Source organism: Chiloscyllium plagiosum, unplaced genomic scaffold (genome assembly GCF_037043375.1).
Source record: "Chiloscyllium plagiosum isolate Xiang-an unplaced genomic scaffold, Cpla_swu_hap1 HiC_scaffold_9, whole genome shotgun sequence".
In the NCBI taxonomy this organism is placed as follows: domain Eukaryota; kingdom Metazoa; phylum Chordata; class Chondrichthyes; order Orectolobiformes; family Hemiscylliidae; genus Chiloscyllium; species Chiloscyllium plagiosum.
Window position 1 is genome coordinate 30,683,102 of NW_028270147.1, and position 12,069 is coordinate 30,695,170.

At 40.0% G+C, this 12,069-nt stretch overlaps 1 protein-coding gene across 17 annotated transcripts in view; it reads left to right on the forward strand.

The window, feature by feature from the left end:
• The window catches only part of LOC122554240 (receptor-type tyrosine-protein phosphatase F-like), a 469,298-nt gene that overhangs the window by 146,305 nt on the left and 310,924 nt on the right, over positions 1 to 12,069 (forward strand). The window lies entirely within an intron of this gene.

The window sequence follows — 12,069 nt, forward strand, 5'->3', positions numbered from 1 at the left end:
CATCCTTTCTTTAGTGTGGCGATTAGAACTGCACACAGTACTTCAGCTGTGGGCAAACTGAAGTTTTGTCAAGCTCTAACATAACCTCCCTGCTTATATGACTTATGCTATGACTAATAAAAGCAATGTCCTTTGTGACCTTATTAATCTGTCCTGCTGCCTTCAGGGATCTGCGGATCTGTTCTTCTGAGCTACTTAGTAGCCTGACATTCATTGAGTTCTCCCTTGTCTTCTTATTTCTTTCCAGTGTGTGTCATTTTACGCTTTTCAAGGTTAAATTCCATCTGCTAGTGATTTGCTGTTTCCCCTTCCTCTTTTTTTATTTTCCTGCAGTCTAAGACCTTCTTCCTGACTAGTAAGCACCTGACCTACTTTCATGACATCTGTAAAGCTATTTATCATTTATATATTATAAGCAATAAGGGACCCAACATCTGTGGTAAGCCATTGGATGCCAGTATCTTCTACAAATGGTCTCGTATCACTAAACCAATTGTGGATCCAACTTGCCATGCTGTACTGGATCCCATGTACTTTTATCTTCTTTATCAGTCTCCCATGAGGGGACACTGTCAAAGACTTTGCTGAAATCCATAAAAACTACATTGAGTGCAATACCCCAAACTACATATCTGATCACCTCTTTGAAATATTCAATCAAATTTGTTAGGCATGACTTCTTTCTGGGTAAAAACAATGACTGCAGATGCTGGAAACCAGATTCTGGATTAGTGGTGCTGGAAGAGCACAGCAATTCAGGCAGCATCCAAGGAGCTTCGAAATCGACGTTTCGGGCAAAAGCCCTTCATCAGGAATAAAGGCCGTGAGCCTGAAGCGTGGAGAGATAAGTTAGAGGAGGGTGGGGGTGGGGAGAAAGTAGCAACAAAATCATGTTGAGTATTCCTGGTCAAACCTCATATCACCAATTTTTTCCTTTAGAATTTCCTCCGGTAGTTTCCCTACCCCTGAAGAGAGTCTTACTGGTCTATAATTCTCCACTTTATCTTTAACATCCTTCTTAAAAAGTGCAACCACATTTGCTATCCTCTAATCCTCTGGGACTTCCTTGGTGGGGCCAGAGAGGAATTAAAAATTTGAATCAGAGCCCCTATAACTTCTTCCCATGCCTCCCACAGCAGCTTAGGATGCAACTCACCAATGTCTGGGGATTTGTCCACTTTTAAGTTCACCAAAACCTCCTCTGTCCCAAAGTAATCTGCTTAAGAACTTCACAATCCCTCTCCCCAAACTCTATACTTCTTTCTCCCAAGTAAAGTTAGATGTGAAATGTTTGCTTAACAGCCGAACATTGGCCTCCAGTTCCATGTACAGATTGCTGCATTGGTCCCTGTGAGAATGTGTATAAGGTATGAGCCAGTCAGGAAATAGTAAAGTTTTGAGTTTTGTGAAACAATTGTTCAGCTAAGCACGACTCAAATCAGATAAGAACTTGCAGTAAACAATGAGGTACTGGAAGCAAGGGTAGTGGTTTAATAAGGTAAAAAAACATTCATTATGTAAAGCCATTTAACAAGATGAAGAAGAATTCAGTATGTAAAGTCAGTTAACAACTTGAAAAATATTTATTATGTGAAGCCAGTTATTCATGGTGTAACAGCAGATGGCTTAATCTTTACTGTTGATACTTGCTGATTGTAACGGTCACCCAATCAATATCTGCCTTATCTGGATGCTCCTTCCTGTAAAATGACTATATAATTCATTAAGAAACTGCTGTTTGATAGAAGACTGAGAACTCATGTCTCTGTGCACATGGGCAATCATTCTCTCTCCCTCCAGGACCCAGAATAAAGATGAAGGAGGTAAAATCATACTGAGTTTCTGAGTGTTTTGCTTCAACTGATACGGGGATAGGGAATTGGGACAACACCTGATGGGCCCTACTCTTTGCCTGGTTATGCCTTTCCCCTTGTTATACTGTGAACATCTTTAGATTTGCCCTAATTTTATCTGCCAGTATTTTACCATGTCCCCTCTGTGCCCTCCTAATTACTTTCTTAAATTCCGTCCTGCAGTTTCTGTACTCTGTTGATTTGCTCTCTTTTTACCCATTGAAAGCCTCTCTTTCCATCTTGCCACTATTGCAATGGAAGTGGATGTCATGAGCTGGAGTAATTGTTGAAGAAACATCATGAATTGTATATTTATTTCATTGTTAGATTAGGAATTCTGACCCTAACGTTTGTTAATAGCAATGTCAATGAATTTTCATTTTTCGTTTCATAGTTAAGCAAGACATGAATGCTGAAAAGGCTAAGGCAGTACATTTTTCATTTCTGAAGCTTTGCAGTATTTTGCAATTACAGTTGGCTGTCTGCCAGAAATATGGGATTGGGATGAAAAGAATATTCGCTGATGGGAAGGAAACAATTCCACAACAGTGCTGGACAATGGTAAAACCTTTGAATGATTGCTTCAATTGTTTTCACTTGAGTATGGGGGCAGAATCTTTTAGGGGTATGAGCAATATAGACTATTGACAAGATTTGTGTCAGAATAGGACAGGATGTTTGATGAGGCATATCTTGATTTTAGGAGCATTCTGCACTAACCTTTATGTATTTGATGAATGGCGGGCTAAGTTTCTCACTAGCCAGCAACAATGCCAATTCAGGAAGATTAGATGCCATATTAAGGGCTCAACTTACCTCATTAATATTCAGCTTCCTATCTTATTGAACACACCAACAAACTAGCCATCGAGCAATCTTGACATGGAGATCGGGCCAATTATCTGACTAATGTAACTTGTTGCTTGCTCCAAAGGATCTCCATGTTAGATACGAAGCACTGACATCTCAGGGCACACTTCATGCACTCCACATGCACAGACATTGGCATCTGTCATGTGTTGCCCTTGAAGTGCCCTCATACCTCTCTAATTTAGTTAAGGTACTTCTGCACTTCAATACTGCACCTTGGTTGCACATGCAACTGCCATTGTAATTCAGCAACGGATGCACTGAATGCACATCAAGCGGTTTAGTCACTGGAACAGTTGTGCTATGTGTATGTCTCTGTGGGTAGTTGTTATTAGTGGAAATCCAAAAATCATTTGAATTAGAAGTAAATCATGTGGGGTAAAAAAATCATATAGCTTGTAGTGAAATGAAAGACTGGTTAGTCTGTTTTGATACTGTTGATTGAGTGATAAATGTTGGTAAGTTAAAAGGTGATTTTGAAATCTTTTATTTCAACCTAAACAAGGGTGGCATGGTGGCACAGTGGTTAGCACTACTGCCTCACAGCGCCAGAGACCTGGGTTCAATTCCGGGCAACTGTCTGTGTGGAGTTTGCACATTCTCCCCGTGTCTGCGTGGGTTTCCTCCGGGTGCTCCGGTTTCCTCCCACAGTCCAAAGATGTGCAGGTTAGGTGAATTGGTCATGCTAAATTGACCGTAGTGTTAGGGGAATGGGTCTGGGGGGTTGCTCTTCGGAAGGTCGGTGTGGACTTGTTGGACCGAAGGGCCAGTTTCCACACTGTAAGTAATCTAATCTAATTAAAAAAAGCAAATAGTTTCTTTCATCTTATTTGAATAAGGTCAAGTCACCAAAGTCCCAAAGGACCATAGGCTGCTCTTTTATGAGAGAAACAGATGACTGATGTTGAGCTTAACCTGAGGGTCACTATGCTATCAGGCGAGGAGTAAGGTTGAAAAGGTGGGAACTTCATTTTAGATAGAGGTTTTGTTCTCATGCATACTCAAGTATAGGGTACAAGAGTACAGTGAAAAGTGTACAATGTTGCCATCTTAGGTACGAAGTCTTAGTTACAGGAATAGACAAATAAAGAAATAAATATAAAAATTCAGCTTCTTAGCACAAAAGTACAAAAAAAAAGAAATAAAGTTTAAAATGTCAAGCATTACAGTCCTTTCTTGAGCTATGGGCTGCAGATGCTCCAAGGTGGGTTTCCCAAAGAGGCCTTGCTCTCTCCCACAGTGGGCATTCTTTCACCTGCCCTGGCATGCCAGGCTCCACCAACCCTCGTGAGGTTTCTGCTCCAACCACCACATCGCTGCTGACTGCATCCCCTGTGGCCGTCTGCCACTGCTACCATCATTCTCTGCCACTGCCTCATCGCTGACCGTTGCTGCCGCCAGCTTGGCTGCCATCACCTCATCGCTAACCACCACAGCCGCTATCTGTTAAGACTGATCAGTGCCTCGCCGTCACTTCCACCCTGGCTCCAGTTCTCAGAAAGCGTGAGGTGTGTGCTAGGCTCACTCAAGATCTGCACTGGGCTCACTTGAGGTCTGCAAAGTCCACCACCTATGCCATCCAAGCTCAAGAGCTAAGTAAGAAAACTAGAAGATAGAAAATAAACAAGAAAATGGAAAGAAAAATAAAAGCAATCGGAGCAGATAAGCTCTGGCTCAGGAGCCCTTATCTTGCAGAACTAGATCCTCACACATGCTCGCCTCAACCGGTGTGGGAAATGAGCTCAAACTGTTGTTGTCACTCTGCATTGTCAACCAGCTGTCCAGCCAGCTCTTCTCCTGAAGAATAATATCTCTGAAGAAATAATACTTTACTACTGCAGTGATAGCTTCCCAGGTTACATATTCCAAATCCTGGATTAAGCTTTTAATTTTCAATATTCTGACTCAGAAATTAAGGTTTTACCACTGAATTGAGCTGAAAATTCAGTGAAAACTTTCTGCTGAAAAATGCTGGAAAATGAAATGTAATGAATCAAGAGTTTAATTCAAAGATCAGTATTGAACTCTTAGCATTCCTTCTCTCGTTGTATTGCCTGCTGTATTCTAAAGAACAACAAATACCAAAATGCAGCTAAACTTTCTTTTAAGATGTCCTTTTAAATATCATGAAAGTAGAATTGCTGCAATGTTGACTTCACACTGGCAGCATATGTACAAGTTAAAAATCACACAACACCAGGTTATAGTCCAACAGGTTTAATTGGAAGCACACTAGCTTTCGGAGCATCGCTCCTTCATCAGGTGGTAGTGGAGGGCTCAAACCTAACACAGAATTTACGGTGTGATGTAACTGAAATTATATATTGAAAAATTGATTGTCTGTTAAGCCTTTCATCTGTTAGAATACCGTGATAGTTTCACTGGTGTTGTGTACACCCCAGTCCAACACCGGCATCTCCAAATCAGGATATGTGTAGACAGATATGATTGCCTGAGCTCTCCTGTTGACTGATTCTTATTAGTACCTGAGTAAAGTAGTAAAAAATGCAGTGAAGGTGTCCCAATTGTCCATGATATAAAACTGTTTATCGGCCTGCTTGTGAACAGCAGGCAGAGGACAAAGCTTCCCATCTGTCACCAGCCATTTAATTTTTAAATGCCAGTATGTCATTAAATAATTCGCTCATTCTTTTATGCACTGATAAAATGTAGATCTCTGTAGAACTGAGATGGACAGTTGGTCCTTGTTAAAATGTAATTCTGTCCTGTTTATGTTGCAATTTCTCATGAAATCTGGGCACAGTAGATGCATTAATGATAATGTACATTAGATGGGCAATAGAAACAAATTGCTTTCTTCTGCATAATTGTAACATTAGAAGTGAGTGGATTGCATTGATGTGCAGTTTCTTATTTAGCAAAGACTCCAGCCAACACACAGGGACCTGAGTACAAATAATGAGGGCTCAAAGATATTGAAAGTATCTTCCTTTCATTGATGCCACTTTCAAGGGGAATATGCGCGATGGTCAACAATTTTTGTTGTAACTCGCTGTCTTCTGAGCAGTGATCAATTAAGCCTGTTAACGAGTTGCTATTATCTTACTAAGGGTTTGTCTGCAACCTTTGAGGGGAAGGCACCACTGGATCCAGAACAGGTCATGTAGACTGAGGTAGCAATGTACTAGGAGTCAGTTGTGATCATGCAATTCAATTCTATGGGCTTGTAAAAAGGGTGCGCAGCTGAGAGGGATATTCACATAACATGGAAAAGATGTATAGTACTTGAATTTTTATACACATTGATCAACAGTATAATTGTATTGGTATAATTACATTTTTGAAAAAAAAATAAACACACTCATTGTAACATTGCCCAGGTTTCTCTTCAGGCGTGATTGCAGCTCATGATTTCTAATGGATCTGTACAAACACATACATTGATGCCTGGTAGCAGTATTCAAATATGCCTTAGTGTTGACTGTATCCATCAGAACATCTTCAATTTTTCATGCAGCATTGCCCTTTTGGTTGTTTAATTAATTGGGTCATGCTACATTCTTTTCTATGTACACATTGCCCCTCAGTGCTGTACTCTAATATTCAAATGCAGTACCTCACCCATTTGAAAGTTGAGATCTCAAACTCAAACATTGGGATAGAAGATCTTAAATGCTCATTTGTAGGCATATTTTTGTTCCTATTGAAACGTTTGTTCTAGTCAAACACTGAATAATCTATTAAGGATATAATTTCAGTTTAGTTGTGGCTCACTTCTGATGAAGGGTGACTAGACTCCAAATGTTAACTGTTTTCTCTCTGCAGATGCTGCCAGACCTGCTGTGTTTCTCCAGCAGTTTCTGTTTTTCGGGGTTTAGGTGAGGACTTCATTGAAAACGTTGGATTAAGAACTTTTGATTTCTTGTTCTCAACAATTGGAGATTTCAATGTTTCCTTTTCGGACAAAGTGGCAAATTTTGAATATCTGGCTTTTTTCCTTACTGTGGAGCAAATGGCTTTGCCCCCAGATGCCAAAATTCATTGAGTTTTTGTTCCTCCAAGATGGTCATGTTAAGGGCTCTCATTGTTTTTAAATGAAAATCAGTAGTCTGGATAAAATCATTACGGAACGGCTGAGGATCCTGGGATTGTATTCATTGGAGTTTAGAAGATTAAGTGGAGATCTAATAGAAACTTACAAGATAATACATGGCTTGGAGAGGGTGGACGCTAGGAAATTGTTTCCGTTAGGTGAGGAGACTAGGACCCGTGGACACAGCCTTAGAATTAGAGGGGGTAAATTCAGAACAGAAATGTGGAGACATTTCTTCAGCCAGAGAGTGGTGGGCCTGTGGAATTCATTGCCACAGAGTGCAGTGGAGGCTGGGACGCTAAATGTCTTCAAGGCAGAAATTGATAAATTCCTGATGTCACAAGGAATTAAGGGCTACGGGGAGAATGCGGTAAGTGGAGTTGAAATGCTCACCAGCCATGATTGAATGGCGGAGTGGACTCGATGGGCCGAACGGCCTTACTTCTACTCCTATGTCTTATGGTCTTATTAAGAGCATTGCAAGTAGGCTGGCTGAACTCCTTCGTTCTGGATTAGTGGTGCTGGACGAGCACAGCATTCAGGCAGCATCCGAGGAGCAGTAAAATCGACATTCCAGGCAAAAGCAATTCATCAGAAATACAGGCAGAGAGCCTGAACTCCTTTGTGTCAGGCTTACAATTTTATCCACCTTAACTAAGTACATTAGTGAAGCACGTGCTCATTTTTGTGTAGATCAGCTGCAGTTTTATAGATCTGCTTGAACATTATGTTGTTTTAGTTGAATTTTATACACAAGTGTTAAAAGAGTAAGAAATAGACACATTGGTTTTGTATGCAAGAACAGTGCATGGATAGATTTTTCTTTTGTCATTTTTTGTACCATTTTCAGTGGAAGGTTTAAAAATAACGAAAGGATAGAGATGCATCTGAAAATAATACAATAGACATTCCAATTAATTATGCAAAGGAGTACAATTAAGTAGCTCAAATAAGGTCATTCATGAGGAAATCTCTGCATCCATGAAAAAATGTTCTCCCAGACCAGTTAGTTAGAATTAGCTTATAGGTTTCAATTTTGCCCATTGTTTTCGCACCACTTTTTTTCTGGACTTCATCTCTTACGGCCATAAAGTTGGCATGTTTCCAGAAGCACAAGAGTGAATGAATGTATTCTGCAAAACTCCATAACCTGTGTTTGTATAATATCAGCACACCTTCAACTTTTGTTCTCTAAAAGGTCTTTATTCAGCACTTTTTTTTAATAGTTCATTGATCAGGAATTTAGTACTTATGTAATGAGCCATTTCCACAAATTTACTCCATATTTTCAGTGAACACAAGGTAATTCCAAAGTCTTATCTTAAGAAATTACAGCACTTTATCTTTTTGTCTTTTCTGAATTTATTTTCTGAGTTCATTGAGGATCTTTTGAAGGCACAGTGCCAAAAATAATACTTGAAAATGAGACCTTTTTTCCAGAAAGGCTTTAAATGTAGTTTGTTATCCCTACTTTGCTGTGTTCAATTATTCAAATCTTTCTAGGGTTACCTAAGACATTTAATTTTAATTGCCTTCATTATAACTACGTAGGTTCCAAAAAGATATGAGTACTCCTTGATTTCTTCTTCATGATCATTTCCAAACATTAATCATTCATTGAATTTACTGTGGCATTATATTTCTGGTTATTCCTATTATCAGCATTGCAAAGCCCTTGCTGAAAATAAATTCAGAAAGCCTGTTTCATTGTTTGCAAATTGAAAGGGATTGATTTTTAAAAATTGAGTCTGAGAGGGACTCTCCTTTTCTTATTGAGTCCCTCCAATGCTGGTAACTTGGTCCTTTGACTGATTTTAAATGTTCACAAAGTTGGAATGCATTTTATCCTGCCTTACTTGTAGGTTTTAAAATAAAATGCTTTTAGGCATTTATTTTGCCTACTTTCACCTCTATTACATTATCTGATACAGTCCTTGCTTCAGCTGAAGTATGATTGATTAAATGATTGATGTAGTGTTATTACATGTACCAAGATACAGTGGAAAGAGTTGTCTCACATGCTATACAGTCAGATCATACCATACAAAGTGTGTCAGGGTTGAAGAACAGAATGCAGAATACAGTTTTATAGCCGCATTGAAGGTGCAGAGAGAGAGAGAGAGAGATTATAGTTAGCATTTGAGAAGTCCATTTAAAAGTATGATAACAGCGGGGAAGAAGCTGTTCTTGAATTTGTATGTATGTGTATTCAAACTTGTATATCTTCTGCCAAAGAAGAGGGTGGAAGAGAGTATAACTGGGCTGGGAGGAGTCCCTTTGCATTTCGGCTTTATGAATTTTCTCATCTTGTAGAAAATAGTCCATGCCTGTATTCTTTTTTCCAAAGTGCAAGACCTCACATTTGCTCAGTTATCCTTCCTTTTTGCTGCATTCCTAGTCTGCCTCAAGCTTAAACCCACCTGCACACATGCTATCCTGCTGCTTGTCTTTCCATTTAACTCCATACTCACTGTTGTTTTCGCTTTCCCTTCTCCCCGACTCAGAAGTTTAAAGTCCTACTGACTGCCCTGTTCATTCTTTTTGCTGAAACACTGGTTCCAGATGGGTTTAGGTGGAGACTGTCCCAATGGTACAGATTCCCCCGGGTGCCAAAGGTGATGCCAATGCCACATGAAATGTAATACCTCTTTCCCATATCAATCCATTAGCCATGTATTTACTTCCCTAATTTTCTTATCCCTATACCAATTGGCACATGGCTCGGGCAGTAATCTGAGGAGCTGTACTTCAGATTCCTTCCTAGTGCTTGATAAGCCCCAAACAGGTCCTTCTTCCTAGCTTTGCCAATGTTGTTAGTCCCAATGTGGACCACACCAACTGGATCCTCCCCCTCCTGCTCCAATATCCTTTCAAGCTGGTCGGTGATGTCCTGCACCTTGGCACCCTGTCCCGTTCCAGCTTGCAAATGATACTATCTGTCCCCTTAATTATAGAATCCCCCATAACAACTACTTGTCTTTTTGTTTCCCCCTCTTTTTGAATGGCCATTTGCACCATGGTGTTGTTGTCAGCTGGTTCATTCTGTCCACAGCCCTTTCCATCATCGTACAGGGAGTCTCATACCTGTTGGACAAGGTCAAGGGCTGAGGCTCCTGCACTTCTGAACTCAGAATCCCCTACCTGCCTCACTTACAGTCACACCCTGCTGTCCCTGAACACTTACTGAATTTGAATTACTTAATCTCCTGGATGTGACTGCCTCCTGAAACAAAGTGTCCAGGTAACTCTCCCCCTCCCGGATGTGCCATATTGTCTGAAGCTCAGATTCCAGATCATCAATTCTGATCCTGAGTTCTTCCAGCAACCAACACTTTCTGCAGATGTGGTCATTGCCACTCACAATGGGATCAGGCAGCTCCCACATCATACAGTTACAGCACATCACCTGTCCAGCCATAGCTATTTTTTTAATTATGTGTATTTATGTATTAAATAATTTCTAGTACTTTTCTGCTACGATCTTATTCAATTAACCAATTTAAACTTTTAATCAATCACACGATACACAATAAGTATAAATTGAAAAGCCTTACCTTAACAACACACGAGAGTCCTTCTTGATTAGAGTTACTCCTCGCTGCCAAGAGATCTGAATAGTCTGGTCATAGAAACATTGGCATCACTACTAGGAAAACCAGGACCACAAACACCATAAAGCATCAACTTAATCAGCAAAGACAACATCCTCAAGCTAGTGGACTTGTGACTCACCACCCACTTCACATTCAATAACAAAACCTCCAAACAAGGCAATGGAACACCTGTGGGATCACCAATATCAGGGCTCATAGCGGAAGCAGGTTTGCAGAGACTTGAACAAGCTGCCCTCCCATCTATCCAACCCAAGCTTTGGATTCGCTACGTCGATGACACTTTTGTCATCACAAAACAGAACAAATTAGAGGAAACATACAACACCATCAACAATATCCTGACAGGCATAAAATTCACAAAAGAGGAGGAGAAAGACAACATTCCTAGATGTGACAGTTGAACGTACAGTTAACAGAGAGCTTCAAACCAGCGTCTACAGAAAAACAACACAAACGGACCAAATACTTAACTTCAGAAGCAATCATCCCAACACCCACAAACGGAGCTCCATCAAGACATTATTTCGACGAGCTACATCACACTGCAGTACCCAAAGAACTACAAAAAGCAGAAGAAAAATATCTATACAGCATTTCAAGAAAAACGAATACCCAATAAACACAGTCGCCGATTCCTCAGAAACAAGGCCAAACATGCAGACCCAACGCAACCAAAAACTAAAGCCATATTATCTTACATCAAAGACATATCAGAAATGACTTTCAGACTTCTCAGACCCCTTGAAATCAAGGTCGCCCACAAACCTACCAACACACTTAAACAGCGACTAATGAACCTAAAGGATCCATTAGATACCAGCAGCAAAACTAACATCATTTACAAGATACCTTGCAGGATTTGTAAAAAAACACTACATCAGACAAACTGGCAGGAAACTTGCCACCAGGAAACATGTACACCAGCTGGCCACCAAAAGACATGGCCCACTATCACGAGTTTCTATACATACAGACAAAGAAGGACACCACTTTTACTGGGACAACACACACATCCTAGGACAGGCGAAACAAAGACACACACAAGAGTTTTTAGAGGCATAGCATTCTAATCAGAACTCCATCAATAAACACATCGATTTAGACCGTACCTACCTTCCCTTGAAAAAAAAAAGAACCGGAGATGACATCACCCATCTTAATAAACCAAGATCTATAAATAGAGAGGCCAGCCATACCACCAGCGCTTCACCAGAGACTCTCATTGATGATGTTACCTAGTATGGTGACGAAATGTCTGAAAATAAACCTTGAAGCTCAGTGAGCTAACTTACATACTTGTAATATAGTTCTGCAATTTGGAAGTTTGTTGACAGACTTGTATTTTCCTAATGTTTTCCTCACAAATTGCTTTACTTCCTCCAGAATAGGAAATCATTTGGTTTCTGAGTTGTTGAAATATTAGGAGATGCTGTCAAATCAGAGAAATCAAAAGAAAACTTTTGAAATTTATTAAAGTTGCTTCTTCATTATCTTTTAGTAATTGAAGTGCTCAATCTGGTAGATCAGTTGGAAATGGCTGATAAGGAAAAACAAATGTGGGTCAGGAAAAAAGTGAATTGCATTTCCAAGTTTAGAAAATTGGAAATTGAAAGATAGGAATATGATTGATGACCTGAGATGGTAACCAATGAATGAATGACTTATTTTTGTTTGAGTA